The sequence below is a fragment of the Gopherus evgoodei genome, chromosome 4 (assembly GCF_007399415.2).
Source record: "Gopherus evgoodei ecotype Sinaloan lineage chromosome 4, rGopEvg1_v1.p, whole genome shotgun sequence".
Lineage (NCBI taxonomy): Eukaryota > Metazoa > Chordata > Testudines > Testudinidae > Gopherus > Gopherus evgoodei.
In genome coordinates this window covers 125532588-125556752 of record NC_044325.1, presented here as the reverse complement: position 1 = coordinate 125556752, position 24165 = coordinate 125532588, and the positions used below count along the sequence as shown (strand labels likewise).

Genomic DNA, 24165 nt, shown 5'->3' with positions numbered 1-24165 from the left:
GGCTAGGCACTTCCACCTCCTGGCCCGGCCGGGAGCTCCTTCTCCACCAGCGGGGACGGAGGGGCCGCTCCGCTCCCGGGGAAGATGGCAGCTGCTTCCCTCAGGCTCTGGGGCCATCTGCAGAACCTTCTTCCTGAACATCCTCAGGAGCCTGGCCATCCTGGAACCGAGCGGGGAGCAGCCATGAGTCTGGGGTCAAGGCAGCCTCTCACTAACCAGCCTGTTTGGTCCGTCCCCATCCCTACCCCAGCCAGAGCAGCTCCTCCTCCCCCACACAGGGGTGCAGGGAGTGCAATCTACACACACTGGCAGGAGTTCATTGCATGGTCTGCTCTCCCTCAACGTTCCCCCTTGTCATCCCTGGGGCTGCAAGAACCGGGGAGTCTTGTCCTTTTCGAGTACTAGGGTCAGTTACAAAGACCATCAGTCACTTTGGACAAGCAGCTCCCTCCTGCCAGTCCAGGACACACTCACACTTCTCCCCCCACCCCCCGTCCAGGCTAGAGAAGGAACAGAACCCAAGAGGCCGGACTTCTCCTGGGAAACCATTCCCCACTTCAAAGTTCCTAGGCATAGCAATGCCAGGGCCCCCTCATTTCCCATTGATTTGCAGGCTCAGCAGCTCACCGGGTCTGGCCCAGCTCAGAGACTCTCAGCCTGGGGAACAGTCTGCCACAAGGGAAGGGCTGGGAGCCCCATTGCTGGGACCTTGCCAAACACATTGGAGACGGCTCTGGAGAAGCCCCTCCCCAGTCTGAGAGTGAGGGGCTCCTGGGGACTGTTTGCAAATCCAATGTCCTTTGGGAGAGATTCTCTCCCCCTCTTTCTCCCTTTCCCCAGACAGACAGGGGACACCACCGAGGATCTCTAATGCCACTCACTTGCTCTGGTGACGGAGCGATGGGTGGAGGATGTTCAGTGTCATCCCTCGCCCTTCTCCTCACTCTCCAAGCCCAAGGCAGGTGACCTGAGGAGTTACCCTGCCCAGCCAGCAGGCAGGGTGATGGCACTGGATGATCAGCTGGCTGGGAAAACAAGAGTTTGTCTTATTGCCAAGGAAAGGAGAAATTTGGCCAGCAGCAGGGGGTGCAGAACATCACCCTAGTGCGGGGGTGACAGCAAGTCCGGGATCCTAAAATCCCAGCACTTTACACACCTTCCTGGAGCCTCCCAACCCCCCTGGGCTGTCGGGACTATGACCCCAACCCTACTGATGAGAAACAGGCCTGGGGAGGGGAAGCTACTGGCTCAGGGTCACACCTAGTGTCAGAAGTATGGATGGGACCCAGCAGTCCTTCTTTCCAGGCCCCTTTGCTAACCACTGCTGCACACTCCCTCCCACAGCTGGCAATTACAAGCAGGCCCTTGTGGCGCCTCCCCCTGCCTTTGAGAGGGAGTGTACTCCGCCGGAGTGACTGGGCCAGGGATTGGGAGTCAGGACTCCTGAGTTCCATTGCTGGGGATTTAATACTTTCCCACTATTGGAAAGTGCTGGAAGAATCCCCCAGACAAAGCTGCTCTGACAGTACTAAGCAGCATCTGATCATTCAAGATCGGAGCGCACTGCCCAGGAGGAGAAGTGTTTGGCTCTTGGGTTTCACTTCAGCCCAGTCTATGGAGAGGGGCCCAGCCATGGAGTTTGGCTCAAGAAGACCAATTCTCCAATTTGTTAAGGACGTTTTGAATTCCAATCCTGTGCTCCAAAGTGCTTGGTGTCAGTTGCAAATTTTAGAAGCATGCTCTCCACTCCATTTTCCAAATCATTCATGAAACTATTGAATAGTACTGGACCCCGGACTGATCCCTGCCAGACCCACTAGGTGCACCCTCTCCGTTGGACAGCCAAACATGGAGAAGGGCTCTTGGAGTCTAGGCTTTCAACCAGCTCTGCACCCACATCACACTGATTGCCTCTAGACTGCATTTCCCTCATTTGCTTGTGAGAATGTCCTACGGGACTGTGTCAAAAGCCTTAGTAACACCAAGATAGATCCCATCTACTGTTTACCCACCTCCACTAGGCCCGGAACCCTGCCAGAGAAGGAAAGAGAATTGGTTTGGAATGATTTGTTCTTGACAAATCCATGCTCGCTAGTTCTAAGAACCAAATTATCCTGTAGGTGCTGCTGACAAACTGATTGTTTAAGAATGTATTCCAGGATCTCTCCAGCTATGGAAGTGAGGCTAGCTAGTCTGTAAGTCCCAGGGTTCTCTTTGTTCCCCTTTGAAAGATAGGTCCTGTCTTGTTCATGGACGGGAAGATGTTCTTTTTCAGGGATCTCAGAAGAGAACTGGGGCACAACACCTAGTTTGTTAGGGCCACAAAAACAAAGGCAGGAACCTCTTCTCTCCTGCTGGCAAAGAACTCCAGGTACCTAAGAGACAGGGACTCCCATCCCTGAACGGGCTTTAAAAAAGGCAGTGGTTAAAAAGTTTGGCCCCGACAATTTCCTGTTTCTGCAGACTAGACAGTTTAGCAAACTTTAGAATTCCTTGGTGCTAAACACCGTGAAACTCCCCTTTCTCTTTCACAGAGGGCTTTAACACCCCTTATCTTACTCAGGCTTATGACTGCCCAGAGTTCAAGAATTGTCCCTGTTCCCATTGGACAGATGGGGAGGAGCCTGAGGTACAGAGAAGGGAAGTGACCTACCCAAGGGCCTACACAGCAAGGCGGTGGCAGAGCCAGAAAGAGAAGCCACCAGTCCTGACTCCTGTTCTAACAAACAGCAAAACCTCCCAGAGGCAGGGATAGAGCCCAGGACTTGAGATGGTGGGGAAATGTCATTGAAACCATTTCTGTCAGAAAACCCCTTCAGACTAAACCAGTTTGTTTCTCGAAATCAAAACAAGTGGGATGAAAGTTCTTTGCAAAAATATTTTGTTGCAAAACAAAAGCATCTCCTGTTTGTCAGAGAGTGTTAAATTGTCTCATCGCACACAAAGAGGAGACACTTAGATCACAAACATTAGATAAGATGCTTCAGTCTGAGCTAAGTAGTTGCTGCTCTTAATAATTTCAAAATAAAAACATACAAATAAAATCGACTATTTCAGCTATTCTATTATGTCATAATCTGCTCTGAGTAAACATGATAGGACACCTCATATTATGCACTACTCCCAGTGACACTCTCCAATGGATCCCTGTCCTCCACCCACTGTGAGATAGGTAGGAGTGGATCATTATTATCCCTACTTGAAAGAGGGAGAAGCTAAGGCTGAGAAAGGAGAATTGACTTGACTTAGGTCACACAGCCAGTCAGTGGCAGAGCTGGGAATAGGACCCAAGAGCCCTGATTTTCAAACTAACCATCAGATCTTGAATTTCAAATATTGACTGACTTGAGTAAAGTGTTCTCAAATGAGCTCGAGACCAACAACAGTGAACAGTAATTATTCAGCAAGTATTTGAGGAGAACTGCAATGTTAGAGAGAATCATGAACTGCTCAGAGACCATTCATGAAGAGAAGCAGCAAAATTCATCAAACATATAGCTGGTTATGACTTATTTACTTGGTCTTACAAGAGAACAACAAGGATTTGAGTCTTCTCCCTGTCAATAATCCCCTGCTCAGCCAATCAGGGTAGAGACTGAGGATGGGAGGATGAGGGTTCTCACCAGAGAGCCCAAAGGATGGCCCAGGTCACCGGTGGGGATCACTGCCCGAGCACTATTTCAGCCCCACATTTTTGGGTGGACCTCCCACAGTGGGAGCTGCAGAGCACTCCCCCGCAACACACACACATACACTCTCCTGATGTTGGGAAGAGAACAGGAGAAAGGACAAAAGAAACAAGAGACAAAGAGAAAGGAATGAAGGATGGATAGAGGAAAAGGTGAAACCAAAAGGACAGACCCTAATGTCCCCAGTGATTCTAGGGGACAAAATCCCAGGTGCGGAATAAAATTCTGCCTCCTTAAGCTTGTGTTTTCCATGCCTAGAATTCAACTGTCACCAGATGGATCAGACTGAACAGATTTCAAACCTCAAGGAGGCTCTTACCTTCTAAACAGGACGGATCTTTTCTAGTAAAATCAAGAAAAGGGAAGGAGAAAACTTGAAAGAGGTTCCTCCTGGCACTCATATACATGAACCTGAATACTCTCTCAGTTCTCAGAAAGAGACCTGGAGAAGGAGATTTGCTGAAGCAAAGCCACAGGGGTCTCTGAGGTTTCTCTGGCCCCTCGCCCCTGTCCTGCCTGACTGATGTCAGCATCTCTCTGTGAGGTCACTACCTCTCCACCACCTTTGACCAATAGCCTGAGGTACTGCAAAAGGCCTTTGTGATGTCACTGCCACACTCCTCCCTTGCTGTGCTCGTGTCCTGCTCCTGCCCAGGCACTTTGGAGGTTTGAGCTACTCCCTGTGGATCACCCCACTCAAGGAGCATTCATTCTAGGAAGCAAGCCAGCTAGACAGGAAAACATCAGACGCTGCTACCAATGCTACACTCAGTTTTTCAGAAATTAGTCAACTTTATGGCCAGAATAGACCATTAGAGCATCTAATCTGACCCCCTGCATATCACAGGCCTACTGTATGACACAATAGCTACTTTTGGGGAAAATACATTCCAGAAAGGCATTTAGTCTTCATTAAATGGCATCAGGAGATGGCAAATCCATCACTTTCCTTGGTAGCTTATTCCTGTGGTGAATTATCCTCGCTGTTGAATATTTGTGTCTTATTTGTAATATGAATTTGTCTCTTTTCACCTTCCAGCCATTGGGTCTTGTTAGGCCTTTCTCTGCTAGATTAAAGAGCCCTTTCATACCCAATCTTTTCTTTCCATTAAGGCACTTCAACACTTCAGTGAAGTCACCTTTCAATCTTCTTTTGAATAGCTAAACAGGTTGAGCTCTTTCAGTAGCTCACTAGAAGGCATTTTTCTCCAGCCCTCAGAACATTTGTTGGCTCTTTGGTCATCAGATTCCTGAACTGCAGCTGGATGTGGTTCTTGTTCTTCTGCACAGCATAGCTTCTTGGAGAAGAGTGATCTGCAAAAGTACATTCATATGATACCTTTGTTTAATTGATGAAAACATAAACTAGACACTTAGAGGATTGGAACTGATTTCAGCTGATGGACACGTTTGATAGGTTTTTATGCATTTGAACAGTGAAATGTTGAGTGTTTACATTCATATCATTCACTCCCGTATAGTGGAGCTCCTGAACATAATGGAGAATGGAAATGAAAATGTTTTTTTTTTAATTTTTTTTAAAAAAAGAAAGAGGGTCATAAGAGAACACTGGGGTTTGAACCAAGAACAACTTGACTGGCAGTCAAGCACTCTACCACTGAGCTCTATACCCATGACAACAGTAATGTGGAATCATTATTTCCAGGACTTCGAAGGACAAACCCTGCTTCATTGAGGTTCTTTGCCATTCCCAGACCACAGGTGGTTTCGAAAATGGGGTTTGATTAAACTTCTTAAATGTGGTAAACACCACATCTTGCACATCCACCAATATAGCTTCTCCCACTGACATAGCTGCCACCTCTTGGGAAGTGCATTAACTACACCCACAGGAAAACTCTCTCCCATCAGCATAGAGTAGTGGTTCTCAAACTGTGAGTCAGGACCCCAAGTGGGTCATAATCCTGTTATAACAGGATTGCCAGGGCTGGCATTAGACTTGTTGGGGCCTGGGGCTGAAGCCCTCAAGCTCTGGTTTTGCCCTCCCATAACTGAGGCAGGGCTCAGGCTTTGTCTCCCCTGCCTCTCCCCAGTGTGGAGGGACTTGGTCCCTTTCCAGGGCCATGTAGTAAGGTTTTTTTTGGCAGAAGGGGGTTGCTGTGAACACAAGTTTGAGAAACCTTGGCATAGACCCTCTGAATAGGTCTAGACTTGGCTCTTTGAGTAATCAGACACTGAAAGTACAGCCATGAAGAAACCACACACAGCAGGCAAGAATCAAACCTCTACAGAAAGAAACCCACTGCTTTTTAACCCATCTCCCTAAGCACTCAGCCACAACCACTTAACAAAGGGGCTCACTGAATGGTCATTTCCAATTGCTCAGATCAGCATTAGGGAAAATGGTGCCCTGGGCAAAGCTTGTACTTTGGCACTTCCCCATTGCCCATGGACGATCCCCACTCCCCCTTTACTGCTGGCTCCTGCACTCCCAAACCTTGCACCTCCTTCACCCCTAACTAACTCCTGCCCCCTCCTGTGCCCCCTTTGCCACCAGCCATTGCCACTCTCCTGCAGCCCCTTCACATGGTTCCAGTGCTGGGGGCCCCGCACTTGTTCTCCCTTTCCTTGGGCTTTGGCATCACTAGCCCCTGATTAGTGTTCAATGGTCCCCAAAATGTGGGGCATGACTCCTAGGGGGACACAGAGGAACATTCATGGGGGCACCTCAGGGCCTGAGCCCACCCCCATGGAGGTAGCACCACTCAGCCCCACTCTTTCCCAGCTTTTCCCCAACCCCACCCTCAGCCTGGTCCTCTGGCTCCAAGCTCGGCCTCACCCCCCTTACTCCTGTCTGCACCCCTCTCCCCAGCAAGCAAAAACCCCACTCCCAGCCTCGGTTCTTGACCGCGGCTTCCGAGGTTCCACAGCCATGGATAAGATGGCACAGTGTGAAATGTTTGGGGGCCACTGTTTTAGGATGACATTCTCAGTCACTTCTATGAAGTCCAATAAAAGCTATTCATCACCCACCCAACCCCTCCATCAGGACCAACTAGGTATGTTGTGCTGCCCTTCGCTCATGCAGGAAGGATAATAACATTTAATTCCATTCAACCCTAAAGTGATTTGTAACCTGCCACCAGCCAAAACTGGTCATTTTGAGAAAGTGGCCCCATCATGCTGCATACCTAGGCAGAGTAGGTGTGTCTATGCAAACATGGTCTGTTCGTGAAGTCTTTCCCCCAGCTCATCACTAGATGTGAGGGGGGAGCTCATTCAGACCCTGCTTCCGCTTAGTATTTAAAAACTCCTTATTGTCCCTATCTCTGCTGGCCTCAGATTTCTCCTACTCTCTCTTTCTTGACAACTCATATGAGCTGACCAAGTGGTTAAGGTGATGAAGTGCTAATCTATTGTGCTTTGTATGCATGGGTTCAAATCCCATCCTTATTGGATGCTTTTAGTCTTCACTCCTCCTTTATAGATAAACATCTCCCCCTTTGGTACAATAATAGCTCAAGCAATGTTGCTTCCTGCAAACAAAAACCTTCTCAGAAACTCAGACCCTTCCTCCCCACCCCCCACTTTAAAAAAAGTCTAAATCCCAGATTTCCTTAAAAAAAAAAAAAGAATTCTCTAGTCCTGTCTTTCTTAGTTTTTATCTCAAAAGGTAACATCCTCATCACCTCCCCCAAACACCCTGGGACCTACCCAAATTACTAAAATACACTCAACCTGAGCAAGGCCAGAACAGAGAACCGCAGCTAGGGTCTAGGCCAAGCTGTTCTGAAGGAGGCAACTCAAACATTTTCTCCCTGCTTCCCTTGGCAAGGTCTGACTGAGAAAACAAAATTCCGCAAACTGAAAATTTTCTGCTGAAAAACCAATACTAGACTGGTTGGGGATTTTGGTTTGAAAGTATTATTATTATTATTCTCTTCTGCTTTCTGAATCAGTTCAGTCTTTGTCCTCCAGGTGTGTTTCCAGCTGCTGAGTTGTGGGGGAGAGAGGCCAAGTCATGATGTCTCTTCCCCACTTTCATAGTTTCTTCCAACTTGCTAGGAAGCTCCTTTGCTACGATGTGAGTCAAGCAGTGTCCATTATTGCTGTGCTATCTTGGAGAAGTCTGCATTGTACACGGTTCCTGGGATAGTCCTTGGGAGTGTGGATACCTTCAATGGGACAGCAGCGAGTCTGGCTCCTCCCTTCTCGCACCTGAAAGGCTGGTGGTGGGCATTTCCCAACCTCATAACATATTTCAGTAACACACACAGAGCAAAACTTCATAACTTCCCAGCCAATGCTAGCACACACAATCCAACAAGATATTAATGTTCAACAGATCAAGACTTTTGAAATCATACCTCACAAGGCAGACTTTGTACAAACCATGTCATCATTATATGAGAGTGATGAATATGGGGCTTCTACGTGGTGCGTTGAGCACAATGTGCCTGCCACACCTGGGCTTCCATTGCAATGGAGATGTATCCTTAGAGTTCATCTCTCCTGGGATAAAGATGGCAGCAGTGCTGGCCTGGGTCATTTGACCTGGGCTCCTAGACGTAAAGCTGAGGGGCTAAAAACTGTGGTGCAGATATTTGTGTTCACACTGAAGCCTGGGTTTGGAAACCCTCGCCCCTCATGGGGCCTCAGAGTTTGGGCTCAAGCCCATATGTCTGCACTGTAATTTTATAGAGGTTGGGAGGGAGTTTAGCAAGTGGAAATAGTAAAACTACACTGAGCGGACTGGACCACTGACCTATCAGCTCTTAACACCGAAACTTTTAGTAACTCTATTGTCAGTGCCTCTGAATGTAATTTAAACCATAGCTCTATCTAGCTCTGAATCTTGTCTTCTAACAGTAGCCAATACCAGGTGCCCCAAAAGGCACTCCCCAAGGCACCACTGGGAGATGAACCCAGGATCTTCTGTTTACAAAACAGGGGCTTTAACCAGCTAAGCCATGGTGCCTGCAGCTTCTTAAGCCTTGTGTCTGCCCACACCTGACTCTCTGCCAAGCCCCACTGGGCCCTGACAAGTGTTACTCATGTTTGGCTTCTGTAAAGCCGAGGAGCAGGTGAAGTTTTGCTTCCAAGGTGTGTGTGATTCTTTGGACAGGTCTACACTACAAAATTAGGTTGGTGTAATTCCATTTCTTAGACTGGCAATGCAGTTATATCAACCTAATCCCGGTGTAGATAGCAAGTCAGCTGTCAGAACTTTCTGGAGCTATGAAAGGGGAGGGGCCCAGCCTCTGTAGCAGGAATGCAGGGCAGATAAGTTCACAGCAGGCATGGTGGGATACTGGTGGAGGCCAGTTATGGTGATATAATGACCAGCAGCATTTACACTGTCAATTTGTCGCTTTAAGTTTGTTGCAAAAAGCTCTAGGCCTCCCATCAAGGTGGTTTTATTTTGTCATCAAAACAGGGCAGTTTTGTCACCAGACGTGGCATTGCAGTGTGTGCACCAGCCATAAACTGCCGACCAAGGGAGCATTGTGTGTTTTTCACACACCTGAGCAATATAATGATGCTGAAATAACTTTGTAGTGCAGACCTGGCCAAAGATTCACACACACACACAGTTTGCAAGGAAAACCTCACCTGCTCCTCTGCTTTGCAGAATCCAAACACATGCAAAGCTTTTCAGGCCCCGGTGGGGATGGCAGGGAGTCAGGTGTAGACAGAGAGTGTGTTTTAGCCACAGGCAGGCAGCATGGTTTGTCTTGCTAAAGCATCTGTTTTGTAAACAGGAGATCCTGGGTTCAATTCCCAGTGGTGCCTTGTTGAGTAACTCTTAGGGCACCTGGTATTGGCTACTGTCAGAGGACAAAACACAGAGATAGATGAGCTTTTGGTCTAGCCCAGAGTGTCGGTTTTTATGCTTTAAATTACACTCACAGGGACTGATAATAGTTGCTGAAAGTCTGGGAGTTAAGAGCCGATAGGTCAGTGTTCCAGCCCATCACAGATGACCCCCTCCCTCTGGGACAGGGGCAGGTCTGGGTTCTCACACCAAATGGCTCATTGTGGCTACCAGAATCTGTGGGCAGCTTGTTTAGTTTCCACCGAGAATTGAGTCCTGCTTCATGTACCATGTGTGAGAATGAAAATCCTAAACTGTCCTTTGAAATAACGAATGCAGCAGGATGTGTTATTGTTCCTGCCCCAAAGCAGACAGACCAATGGAGAAATGCCAATGAGTCCATGGTAATACTCCACTGCCATTTTACCTTTTTTGCTTGCTAAACTCCCTCCCAACCTTGTGGGGTCCCAGAGCCCAGTATTGAGCCTGAGCTGAGATGTCTACACTGCAAATTTACCACCCCACAGCCCAAGCTCTGGGAGCCTGAGCTGGCATGGGGCAGCCCTGGGTGTTTCATTGCAGTGTGGACATAGCCTAGCATTATATCTACACTGCCATTAACACACCCAAGCCACTATTCTCAAACCCTGGGTCAGCTGATTCAGGCTTGTGGGGCTTGTGCTGCAGGGTTATAAAATTACAGTGTAGACACTTGGGCTTGAACCCAGCCTCTGAGACCCCACGAGGGGTGAGGGTCTCCGAGCCTGGGCTCCAGTGTGAGCCCCAGGAGCCTGTAGCAGGCTGGTGTGGCTCCCCTCCCCCTCAGGGAGGGTCGAGCCCCACCGGACACCTAAGGAGGCGGGGTTACAGAGCAGTGAGCCCGCCCCTCAAAGGGTCAGGCGGCGACCTGGAAGTATAAAAGCCGGCCATCAGAGCTCAGTTGGAGCCCAGCCACTGTTGGGAGCAGACCTGCCAGAGGGGGCTTGTGACTGGGAAGCCACTGGGGCCCAGGGCAGTTGCCCTGACTGGCCAGAGCCTCCCCACACCCGTTACTGGGAGGAGCTGCTGGAGCTTCCCCATGCCTGCTACGAGGAGGAGCTGCTGGAGCCGCCCCGTCCCTGCTGTTACCACGAGGAACCCCCAGAGCAAGCCCGGCCAGACTTCCTGGAGGAGCTGCCGGATCTACTGCCCAGCCCCTGCTGGGAGAAGCCCATGCTACTGGACTTCCTGGGAGCTGGCACCTTGGACCAGATAGGCCCAGAGGGGGAAATTGGAAGTAGCCTGGGGGCAGCTGACCCCAGTCAGGCTGCAGATGTACCGGAACCGATGTCAGTGTCTTGTGGTCAGGAACCCCACTGACCGTTAGCGGTGATAGCAGCTACTAGGGCCCCGGGCTGGAACGCAGTGGAGGGGGAGGGCCTGCGTTCCCCCCTGCCACCCTCTTAAGAGTGGCAGACTCCCCCTCCCCCTGGCCTGAGGAGGCCACTCAGATAGGTCTGTGTTTGGTGCCCCGCCCGAACCGAGGGCTAGGCCCCTTTAAACTGTATTATTGCTCAGCCTTGCAGCAGAGGGCCTGAGCCCTCACTAACCCGATGTGTTGGTGCTCCGCCTTGCAGCAGAAGGCCGGAGCTCCCAAGCGACTGTGCAGTGTCGCTCAGCCAGCCCTGAAGAATAGGACAGGACCTGACTATGTGTAGCAGGCCGGTGTGGCTTCCCTCCACCCTCAGGGAGGGTCGAGCCCCGGCCACACAACGTTACAGAGCCCAAATCAGATCACCCAGGCCAGCGAGATTTTATCACGGTATAGATGCCCTTTCAGGGTGTATAGATGCCCTTTCAGGGTATATCAACATTGCAATGTAAGCTCAGGGTTAGCAGAAGTCATGTCAGCAGCCCCAACACAGAACCATAAAACACGAGGGAAAGACCCACCCCCAAATAAGCTGAGCAGTGTCATTCTCCCTATGGTTCGTAAGTCCAGCAACCAAAAGTCCTTTAACATGAGCCATCCCCTTTCTGTACCCCACTCACAGCTGTTGTCCTTAGCCAGTGCAAGCTCAGAGGTGCCCCTGTAGAGTTCACCTGCCATCCTGGGTGGAAAAGGGGGAAAATAAGAAGGCACCATACTCACTATGTTGTCTAGGGACTCACTCATTCCTCCACAGCCACCCTGTCCTAAAGTTGCTCTAACCCCTAAATTTTAGTATTAGGACCCACACCCTGGCCCACTTGGCTTTGGAACTCATGTCCCCTGCCTAGCAAGTGCTATTGAATTGAGGGCGAGTCCCTCAAATAGGGTCTGCCAAGCACAATTTTGCTGCCCTCGAGTCACACAACAGGATAACAACTCTTTATTTCTCCTGCCCCAATAACAAGGAGACTGAGAATCCAACATCAGCCAAACATGATCATTTCTGCAAGCAATCCAACATATTCTCAACCTACTGTAAAATCCACATGCAGACCTGTCATGGTATAATTCCCCACTCTGAACCTTAGTGTCCAAAAGATGGGGTACCAGCATGAATTCCTCTAAGCTCAATTACCAGTTTAGTACTTGTAGCACTGCCACCAACCAGGAATTCCAGTGCCTGGTACACTCTGGTCCCCCCAAAGCCTTGCCTGGGGACCCCTAAGACCCAGACCCTCTGGATCTTAACACAAGGAAAGTAAATCCTTTCCCTCACCATTGCCTCTCCCAGACTTCCCCTCCGTGGGTTACCCTGGAAGATCACTGTGATTCAAACTCCTCGAATCTCAAGACCGAGAGGAAAATTCACCTTCCCCCCCTCCTTCTCTCTCCCCGTCCCAGACTCCCCCGAGAGAGAAAGTAATCCTAACACAGAGAGAAATTAACGTTTCTCTCCCCCTTCTCTCCTTTCTCCCCACCAATTCCCTGGTGAATCCAGACCCATTCCTCTGGGGTCTCACCAGAATAAAAAAAAATCAGGTTCTTAAACAAGAAAAGCTTTTAATTAAGAAGGAAAAACAGTAAAAATTATCTTTGTAAATTTAAGATGTAATATGTAATAGGGTCTTTCAGCTATAGACACTGGGAATACCCTCCCAGCCTAAGTATACAAGTACAAATTTGAACTCCTTCCAGCCAAATACACATTTGCAAATAAAGAAAACAAACATAAGCCTAACTTGCTTTATCTACCTAGTACTTACTATTCTGGACATATAAGAGACTGTATCAGGGATATTGGAGAGAAACCTGGTTGCACATCTGGTCACTCTCAGAACCCAGAGAGAACAACCAAAACCTAACAGCATACACAAAAACTTCCCTCCCTCAAGATTTGAAAGCATCCTGTCCCCTGATTGGTCCTCTGGTCAGGTGACAGCCAGGCTCACTGATTTTGTTAACCCTTTGCCAGCAAAAGAGACATGAAGTACTTCTGTTCTATTAACTCTTAACTATCCGTTTATGACAAGATCCATACATGAAACCTTGCAAGAAAATCTTCCTGAGGGAGTCTGAAGCACCTGCTGCTGGAGGGAAGGAGGGAGCCATGGGTTGGGATTGAGGGGCACTGGGAATAGGAGGGGGATGTGGGTTGGGACAGAGGAGAAGGGTGAAGAGGAGTAGGCTCTGGTTGGGAGTGAGGAGCAGTATGCATAGGAGGGCCTATGGGTTGGGACTAAGGGGCACTGGGAATAGAGAGGACTTGGAATTGGGCTGAAGAGAATCCTCGTTTGGGGATCCAGCAGGACAGGGGAAGGCAGCAGGTGATTCTCATTCCTTAGGGATATTGTGTGTGTGTGTGTGTGTGTGTGTGTGCATGCGCGCATGTGTGCAGGGGAGGAACATGCTGTATGCCCAGAGGCAATAATGTTATTTCAAAAGGGAAAAGTGGTGCTGTGTGTTGAAAGACTGGCTTAGACATTTCTTCTTGTTATTTTCCAATTCCTCACACCCAGACCCTGCCTAGCCAGGAAAGGAGGGGAAATGTGATCATCATAAGAACATAAGAACAGCCATACTGGGTCAGACCAAAGGTCCATCTAGCCCAGTATCCTGTCTAGCGACAGTGGCCAATGCCAGGTGCCCCAGAGGGAGTGAAGCTAACAGGCGATGATCAAGTGATCTCTCTCCTGCCATCCATCGCCACCCTCTGATGAACAGAGGCTAGGGACACCATTCCTTACCCATCCTGGCTAATAGCCATTTATGGACTTCACCACCATGAATTTATCCAGTTCCCTTTTAAATGCTGTTATAGTCCTAGCCTTCACAACCTCCTCAGGCAAAAAGTTCCACAAGTTGACTGTGTGCTGCGTGAAGAAGAACTTCCTTTTATTTGTTTTAAACCTGCTGCCTATTAATTTCATTTGGTGAGCCCTAGTTCTTGTATTGTGGGAATAAGTAAATAACTTTTCCTTATCCACTTTCTCCACATCACTCATGATTTTATATACCTCTATCATATCACCCCTTAGGCTCCTCTTTTCCAAGCTGAAGAGGCCTAGCCTCTTTAATCTTTCCTCATATGGGACCCTCTCCAAACCCCTAATCATTTTAGTTGCCCTTTTCTGAAACTTTTCTAGTGTCATATCTTTTTTGAGATGAGGAGACCACATCTGAACACAGTATTTGAGATGTGGGCGTACCATGGATTTATATAAGGGCAATAATATATTCTCAGTCTTATTCTCTATCCCCTTTTTAATGATTCCTAACATCCTGTTTGCTTTTTTGACCATCTCTGCACTCTGCCTGGACATCTTCAGAGAACTGTCCATGATGACTCCAAGATCTTTTTCCTGACTTCTTGTAGCTAAATTAGCCCCCATCATATTGTATGTATAGTTGGGGTTATTTTTTCCAATATGCATTACTTTACATTTATCCACATTAACTTTCATTTGCCATTTTGTTGCCCAATCACTTAGTTTTGTGAGATCTGTCTGAAGTTCTTCACAGTCTGCTTTGGTCTTAACTGTTTTGAGCAGTCTAGTATCATCTGCAAACTTTGCCACCTCACTCTTTACCCCTTTCTCCAGATCATTTATGAATAAGTTGAATAGGATTGGTCCGAGGACTGACCCTTGGGGAACACCACTAGTTACCCCTCTCCATTCTGAGAATTTACCATTAATTCCTACCCTTTGTTCCTTGTCTTTTAACCAGTTTTCAATCCATGAAAGGACCTTCTCATTTATTCCATGACAGCTTAATTTATGTAAGAGCCTTTGGTGAGGGACCTTGTCAAAGGCTCTCTGGAAATCTAAGTACACTACGTCCACTGGATCCCCCTTGTCCACATGTTTGTTGACCCCTTTCAAAGAACTCTAATAGATTAGTAAGACGTGATTTCTCTTTACAGAAACCATTTTGACTATTGCTCAACAGTTTGTTTTTCTATGTGTCTGACAATTTTATTCTTAACTATTGTTTTGACTAATTTGCCCAGTACTGATGTTAGACTTACTAGTCTGTAATTGCTGGGATCACCTCTAGAGCCCTTTTTAAATTTTGGCGTTACATTAGCTAACTTCCAGTCATTGGGTACAGAAGCCGGTTTAAAGGAGAGGTTACAAACCTGAGTTAATAGTTCCGCAACTTCATATTTGAGTTCTTTCAGAACTCTTGGGTGAATGCCATCTGGTCCCGGTGACTTGTTTGTGTTGAGTTTATCAATTAATTCCAAAACCTCCTCTAGTGACACTTCAATCTGTGACAGTTCCTCAGATTTGTCACCAACAGAAGCCAGCTCAGGTTTGAGAATCTCCCTAACATCCTCAGCCGTGAAGACTAAAGCAAAGAATCAATTTAGTTTCTCCGCAATGACATTATCATCTTAAGTGCTCCTTTCATATGTCGATCTTCAAGGGGCCCCACTGGTTGTTTAGCAGGCTTCTTGCTTCTGATGTACTTTTAAAACATTTTTATTCTTACCTTTTGGAGTTTTTGGCTAGCTGTTCTTCAAGCTCGTCTTCGGCTTTTCTTATTACACTCTTGCACTTAATTTGGCAGTGTTTATGCTCCGTTCTATTTGCCTCACTAGGCTATGCTGGGGGAAGCTAAAGCCAAGGGACCTGTTATAACGAATCAGCATCCCACCAGGTGGCATCAACCCCCTCTCTGGGTTTCTATCCCAGGAATACTGTCAGCTCAATGATTTTTCCCGACAAGCCTCCAGCTTATAAACAGAAGAAGTGGAGAGGATTGCCCTGGGATAAATGAAAGCAGAGGAGAATTGCTCCTCTGGTGATTTTTTATTTTGCTCCTGTGATACTGATAGAGGAACCAGAAGCATAATTTGAGTTTGTGATACCATGTCATCCATTTTTGGGGCTCAGCTTGTGACACTGAGCACAGGAGATCCTTCACTCTCTGTTCTTGTCCCTTCAGGGCAATGGAGAATGGACCACCGTCTGACAGGCCCCATCCAACAATACAAGAAATTGAAATGCACAGAGTTTCTCACCCTAGGATTCACTGACCAGGCCAGGGGAAAAGTTTTGCCAGAACACTTGGTTATAATATCCCCCCCCGACCTTAAATGGAAAGCAAAGGGATAACTCTCAGAGCACATAATCACAGCTTATGAGTTTCACATTCTACACTGTCAATGTACCCTTCTCCCTCCCCCTCTATATTGACCAGCCAAGCCTCCTCAGGCCATGCCAAGACTCTTCTGGGTAAGGAGCCTGGAATTTACCTAGCTAGGGGCTCTAAATGCACCACTTTTGAAGATGTTTGAATTCCCTCCAACTTCTCTCATACAAATGCTAAATAGTTAGTGGTGTAATGTTACAGGAGAGGTTGAAATTAGGCTATTTCTTCAGGTAGAAGACAATGATTGTGTCAGGAGTGGGATGTGAATGCGCATGTACATATGGAGCCTAGAACAACAAATGACAGAAAGACACAGCCTTGCATCTGACATGTTAGACCACACAACCAGCCTGATGGGGTTAGTTAAGTGCTTTATCAATCTTAGTTTTCTTTAACTTCCTCTGAACTCTTCAGGGAGGCAGAGATGGCACGTCTCTTTCAACTTCTAGAGACCTTCTGAAGCAGAGCTGATTTTTATATGTAGTCTCCCTGTTCACTTTTTAAGTGAATAAAAGATGGTTGCTAGCATTCTTAGAAAGTAATGGTGAACCTCAAATTCCTGCATGGTGGGCCAGACGGCCAAGTAACCAGCACCCACCACTGCTACCACCTTTTGTTTTCAAAATAGCTTTGCCCACAGTGTGTTCAGACTTTCTGAAAACCTGGTCAAAACTTTTGTTGCCGAAATGGGAGCTGAGTTCTTCTGAAAATCTGGCTCTAGGGGTGGGTGTGAGACCTTCTGAAAGTTTGGGCCTATGTGTCCAGAAGCTCTAACAACCTTCAGAAACTTGATCATGTCCTAGAACCTGATGAGAAAAACCTTCCTTCTGTAGAACTCAGCAGAGATTTCTTATTCACTTGCAATCACAATGTTTCATCTTGATCCCAAGTTTAGGTACCAACAAAATGCCTTTATTGTATTTTTACATGCAATGTGAAACAAACACCCTCCGTTAGGCAGAGGGCTAGAAGTAGGTCTGCCACTAAACCACATTTCCTTTCATCAATAGCTACCTGAGCAAGGTAGTAACCATTGGGCAACAGGTGAAAGGCCCATTGTCCATGCTTAGAACACTTCAGCAGCTAGACCTCAGGAATGAATGTGACTAATGATCAGTTTCTCCAGGATGGTTATTTCCAAAGACTGATATATAGAGTGAGATGAAAGTTTTTTGAATGAATATTTTATTTGCTGAAATATTTTGGTTGAACCAAAATGTTTTTTTTTAATTTTGTTTCAGCAAGAAAATTAGAAAAAATTTTCATCTTGGGTCAACCTGAATGTCTATTACTGTTATTAGAAGGTTGGTTAGGCTAGCCAGAAAGGGGAGAAATAATTCGCAAATGCCTGTTTGTGTAAAAGGGCATGCAGCCTGGACTTTGAGGTGATTAGTGGAAACATGCCCATATTCTGTTATTAGTCAGTGGGAAGCTTTGATTTTTATATGGTCTCCAAAGCCCTTCCCAACATCATGTAGAAGAAAGGGGAAACTGGAAAAACAATGGATTTGTTTAAATTGCCAGTGAAAAATAACTGAAGATTTTTTGATATGAGCTCACTTTCCCCTGACTGGGAATTAAAAGTGCCGAATCCTAACAACTAGACCACCACAGAAGTGGCAATAGTATTTTTCTTCTTACTTATGCTACACTTTCTTAGACATTTCTCTCCAGTGTCTGAAGCAGCTCCATTGGCCACTCCCTGAGGGGCTAAGAGCAGAGAGTTCAGGAAACCCTGTGCTCAGGGTCACAACCTGAGCCCAACCCAAGCCACTGACACAAACTCAAATGATGCTTCCTCCAGCAGGATCACAGAGCAACACAAAGAAAACCCAGGAGAAACAACCCTCCTCTGCCTTCATTTACCCCATTGCAACCCTTACAGCAGCCCACTCTTGCGGGAAGGACACTGAGCTGATAGGAGCTCTGGCATAGAGACCAAGGGAGGGGTGTTGTTCCCCCTCGCTGTGAGCTGATCACATTCTGACTCTGTGTAACGGGGCTCTGAGCTTTGCCATCTTGTGAGTTCTGTGTCCTCAACTAGCAGCCAAAGTGCTGAACCCGCTGGACCCTTCTGCTGGGAGAATGGTGGTTGCAAAACAGCTGCAAGCCCTTTTTCCCTTCTCCTTGTGCTCTTCAGCTTCCCGAGCCCTTCCCCACAAATGGTTCTATCAGGCGCTGGAGGGATCTAAGGACCTGCAGGTTTCCCTTACACACCTCTTAAGGCAAACAGTGATTCCCTTCTCTGACACTCCTGGGCCTGGGCTTCGAGTTTGTCCGCAGGGTGCCTGATTCCCTATGAAAATGTGTGTGCGGCACCAGCTTGTCTTCCCCCTCTCTGGGAGCTGTGAAGCTTTTTCAGACTCTCCCCCACTAGATGAGTCCAACAGCACCTCCCCTTGGTGGGAGAATCCTAAATTTCACCCTCCCACCCTGGTTACTCTGACCAGCTGATGGCGACAGCATGCTAAATCAACCCCAGCTCTCTGGTCTACTGGTCCTAGTCTTGTTAACTGTTGGAAATGGGCCACAGACACCCTAAGTGAATTGGCCTCATTAGCACTGACCTCCACACTCTGTAAGGCAACTTCCATCTTTTCATGTGCTGTGTATTTGTACCTGCCTACTGTATTGTCCACTCCAGGCATCTGATTAAGTGCGTTTTAGCCCACCAAAGCTTATGCCCAAATAAATTTGTTAGTCTCTAAGGGGCCACAAGGACTCCTCATTTTTTAAAGGAAATAATGTTATTTCAAAAGGGAAAAGTGGTCTCAGGGGAGGGGCAGAGAGGTGTGGGTGGTTGGCAGGACAGGTCTCAGGGGAGGGGTAGAGAGGTGTGGGTGGCAGGCAGGATGGGTGTCACGGGATGGACAGAGAGGTGTGGGTGGCAGGCAGGATGGTTGTCACAGGAGGGGCAGAGAGGTGTGGGTGGTGGGAAGACCTTGGGGCAGAGGGTGTAGAGGCACGAGCAGCAGGCAAGGGGGCCTCAGGGGAGGAGAGGAGCAAGCAAAAGGTAGACCAACAGTTATCAGCGAAAGAGGCAGAGCAGAGGCGGGAAGTGGCCAAATGGGAGCAAGGGTGGAGAGCAAGCAACACGGGGTGGAGTGGGGGAGCCGTGCTAGAATTTGGGTACCGATGGCTCCCCCACTTCTGGGGAGCTTCCAGCTCTTGCACCCAGCCACCCTAATGCAAGAGTTGTGGGCCACTTATTCTCTGGGTCTTCACTAAGCCTGCATCTCCCCAAGCTCTGTTGATGGGAGAAGCCCTCCTGTTGACACAGTGCTATCTACACCAGGGTTACTTTAATAAAAGTGCATTGCTCGGGGTAGGGGAGTATCATTTTAAAAGTCTTGATCTGTTGAACATTAATATCTTGTTGGATTGTGTGTCCTAGCATTGGTTGGGAAGTTATGAAATTTGCTCTGTGTGCGTTACTGAGATATGTTATGAGGTTGGGAAATGCCCACCACCAGCCTTTCAGGTGTGACAATGGAGGAGCCAGACTCGTTGCTGGCCCATTGAAGGTATCCACACTCCCAAGGACTATCCCAGGAACTGTGTACAATGCAGGCTTCTCCAAGATAGCACAGAGACAATGGACACTGCTTGACTCACATCGTAGCAAAGAAACTTCCTAGCAAGTCAGAAGAAACTATGAAAGAGGGGAAGAGACATCATGACATGGGCTCCTTCCCCCACAACTCAACAGCTGGAAACACACCTGGAGGATAAAGACTGAACTGATTCAGAAATCAGAAGATAATAATAATAATACATTAAAACCAAATTCCCCAACCAGACTAGTATTGGTATTTCAGCAGAAAATTTTCAGTTTAGGGAATTTTGTTTTCCCAGTCAGACCTTGCCAAGGGAAGCAGAGAGAAAATGTTTAAGTTGCCTCCTTCAGAACAGCTTGGCCTAGACTCTAGCTGTGGTTCACTGTTGTGGCCTTGCTCAGGATGGGAGTATTCTAATTATTTGGGGTGGTCCCAGGGTGTTTAGGGGAGATGATGAAGACGTTACCTTTTGAGATAAAAAATAAGAAATACAGGACTAGAGAATTTTATTTTATTTATTTATTTTTTAGAAATCTGGGATTTAGACTTTTTTTTTTAAAGCAGCAAGGGTGTCTGAGTTTCTAAGAAGTTGTTTTTTGTTTTGTTTTTTGTTTTTTGTAGAAAGCAACATTGTTTGATCTGTCATTGTACCAAAGGGGGAGATGGTTGTCTATAAAGGAGGCATGAAGACAAAAAGCATCCAATGAGAAGAGGATTTGAACCCATTCATGCAGAGCACCATTCAGCTACCTCATCAGAACTGTCAGGGAAAGGACAGGAGGAGCCCCCTAGCAGGAAGTAAGACCTCCTCCAACCCTGGGGCTGACATGGGGGAGACTTTTCCAGGGGGGCCCAATTTGGCTGGGGCCCCTAGTCATGGGCCACACTACCCCCTTGGCGACGCAAGGTTTGGGGAGGCTGAGCCCCCCTGAGCCTCCATTACGAGCCGCCCAGGCTACCACTGCTCAGTGTGTGGCCAGTCTCCCTGTGTTCTCTGCTGTTTGTGCTGGAGAGCCTGGCCGGCCTTAGGGGTGGGGCCCCCTGGCAGCCACCTAGGGCTCCAGGGGGTCAAAGGGCACCGTGTGGCAGTGCAAAGGTGCTCACTGCTCTCCCCTGCCCCAGTGCTCCTCCGTGGCCCCACAGAGGGTTGGGGGGAGCAAGGAGCAACACTGTGCTCCATGCATCCTGGTCACTGTCCCCACCTGGGCTGTGCTGTGAGGGGAGCATCAGAAGTTGCTGCTCTCTGCCCTCCCCTTATGCCACCCAGCTGAGGAAAGTGATCTGGATGCAGGGAGCTCAGATGATGTTGCTTTCCCCCCCACCTCCTCCAGCCCTTTGGGGTGCCCGGAGGAGCAGCATTCCATGGAGGAGTGAGCAGCAAAGCCAGCTGCTCCATGCACACAGGTTAGTGTCCCCACATGGGTGCAGGAGGGGGTGCAGGGGTTAGGGGTGAAGGGGGTGCAGGAGAGGGGCAATGGCTGGAGGCACAGGAGGGGAGTGCAGGAGTTAAGGGCAAAGGAGACACAGTGTTGGGGTTAGGGCACAGGAGGGGGCAGGAGTTAGGGGTGAAGAAGGCGCAAGGGTTGGGAGTGCAGGAGCTAGCAGTAAAGGGGGAGGGGGATCGTCCAGGGGCAATGGGGAAGTGCCAAAGTACAAGTTTTGCCCCGGGCACCATTTCCCCTAACGCTGGTCCTTGATAACATTTCTTGGTGGGAGTGGGAGGGGAGAGAGATGAGACATTTTCTCTCTGTTTCTTTCCTCTCCATTTTTTGCTCCTTCCTTCAGTTCCAGAAACCTCCCTTGTATTTCAGACTGTGCAGTGACGCCCTCCCCAACCCAGGACTCTGGAACCTTTGGAGCAGAAAGATCTCAGGAGCTGAGGGTGAATCCAGGGATGAATAGCTGGCAGGAAGGAGTCCTAGCAGCTCTTCTGGGAGCGCAGGTGAGGAATGACTCCCCCTTCTCTAGATTCTCCCCATGGGGATCTGGGGAGCAGGGAGGGTTGTGTGATAAATTCCATCCAACTCCCCCTTTGATCCAAGCCCAGGGACGTCTCAGCTCTGCATGATCCTCTTGGCAGCACCAAACAAAGGTTGTTTTCCACTGCCCAGGAGACCTCAGCCACGGACTGATGTGCTGGAAATATGTTGGGAAAGGGACTGTATGAATTCCCAAGGCAGGGAATGAACAAGCTACAGCAACATCATTAACCACAAACACTTTCTAACCATGCTCCAGCCAGTAGGGAAATGGGCAGGAATTCTTGCTGTTCAGCCATGGCCACACTTACAGAGTGCACAACAGTGCGTATGCTGGGGAAGCTGGTCTGAGCAAACAATTGGATATGACCCTTCAGTGAGAACAGAATCATAGTGTAGAAAGGCCCCTGTGTTAAGTGGTTGTGTCTGAGGGCTTAGGGAACTGGGCTATGACACCATAGGGAACTTTCTGTGGAGGTTTGATTCTTGCCAGCTAGGGAAGGCTGGTGCGTGGTGTCTTCACAGCTGTACTTTCAGTGATGCAGGTTTCTCTGTTCCATGGGCATCCTACTAGATTGCCAGCTGCTTTTCAACTGCAGTGTGGAGACTGTTTGTGTGTGGGGAGAGACAGTGTGTGTGCTAAGGTAGATAGGAGCGGCTCATTATTACCCCTACTTGAAAAAGGGAGAAGCTAAGGCTGAGAAAGGAGAATTGACTTGTCTTCGGTCACACAGCCAGTCAGTGGCAGAGTAGGGAATAGGACCCAAGAGCCCTGATTTTCAAACTGACCATCAGATCTTGAATTTCATACATTGAATGACCTGAATAAAGTGCTCTCACATGAGCTCCAGACCAACAACAGTGCACAGTAATTATTCAGCAAGTATTTGAGGAGAATTGCAAGGTTAGAGAGAATCATGAACTGCTCAGAGACAATTAATGCAGAGAAGCAGCAAAATTCATCAAACATGTGACTGGTTATGACTTATTTAATTGGGCTTAAAAGAGAACAACAAGGACCTGAGTCTCCTCCCTGTCAATAACCCCCTGTTCGGCCAATCAGGGTAGAGACTGAGGACTGGAGGATGAGGGTTCTCACCAGAGAGCCCAAAGGATGGCCCAGGTCACCAGTGGGGATCACTGCCCAAGCACTATTTCAGCCCCATATTTTTGGGTGGACTTCCCACAGAGGGAGCTGCAGAGCACTCTCCCGCAACACACACACACACACCTCCTGGTGTTGGTAGGGGAACAGGAGAAAGGACAAAAGAAGCAAGAGACAAAGAAAAAGGAGGGAGGGAGCGATGGAGGAAAAGGTGAAACCAAAAGGACAAACCCTAATGTCCCCAGTGATTCTAGGGGACAAAATCCCAAGTGCGGAATAAAATTCTGCCTCCTTAAGCTTGTGTTTTCCATGCCTAGAATTCAACTGTCACCATATGTCATGATTTGCTAGGCCTCTGGTCCCTTGACCATACTCTGGACTTTGCGTCTGGAAAAGAGCTGGCACTATCCAGAGTCTATGGAGAGGTTATGATTGGCTGATTATAATTATGCTGTTTCTACATGTGTATCATTTTTGTAGTTGACGTTATGAATATTGGCTCTATGCTGCCCATATTTCAAACTTATGCTATGCTTCCTGGGAACACTCCTTTAATAGCCAATCTTTTCTCTCCATTAAGGCACTTCAACACTTCAATGAAGTCACCTTCCAATCTTCTTTTGATAAGCGAAACAGGTTGAGCTCTTTCAATAGCTCACTAGAAGACATTTTTCTCTAGCCCTCAGAACATTTGGTGGCTCTTTGCTGCACCAGCTCCAATTTCACAACATCTTTTTCAAAAGAGGACACCAAAACTGGAGGCAGTATTCCAATATCAGTCTCACTGATGCCGTGTCACCTCCTGTGATGTTATTGACATAATCTGTAACTATAGATCACTGTTGCAACCACTCATATATTTGCAGTCAATATTGTAGAAAGGTTGTTGTGTAAGGGGTCTATGGAGAGGTTATGATTGGCTGATTATAATTATGCTGTTTCTACATGTGTATCATTTTTGTAGTTGACGTTATGAATATTGGCTCTATGCTGCCCATATTTCAAACTTATGCTATGCTTCCTGGGAACACTCCAGCCAGACAAGTTGGTGTCAGTTCTGCCTAGCCGGCTTGATGGTTCATTAAGGACCATGAGTTATACAACTGACCCACTGAGAGAAGGCAGATACGCCTTGTGACTCAGCAAGGTACGCAGGGACCTGCCTCTGGACAGAACTTTAAGGTTTTTTTATGCCATGTGCTGGATAGAGTGTCCTTGGGACAAAGAAAGCAAAGACCACATGGCAAGAGACTAGAAAAGGCTGATGCCTCATCTCCATCTTGTCTTCAATCCTGCTTCATACCTCTGGAGGGACTTTGCTACAAACTGAAGCTCTCTATAAAGGACTGAATGACCCATCCCAGCTGTGGATGGACTCCAGAGACTTGATTTGAACCTGCAGTTTATTCCATCACTGCTACAAGCCCGAACCAAGAACTTTGCCGTTACTGGATGTGAAGTGTTAAAATCCATGTGCATTTTATAGAACAA

The 24165-nt window shown here is 47.9% G+C and overlaps 1 protein-coding gene and 1 non-coding gene across 2 annotated transcripts in view; one reads left to right on the top strand and one right to left on the bottom strand.

Moving 5' to 3' along the window:
• The window catches only part of LOC115650666 (zinc finger protein 501-like), a 1041190-nt gene that overhangs the window by 923862 nt on the left and 93163 nt on the right, over positions 1-24165 (top strand). The window lies entirely within an intron of this gene.
• TRNAT-UGU lies at positions 8555-8628 on the bottom strand. Its single transcript has one exon. It is a non-coding gene; the product is annotated as a tRNA-Thr (tRNA).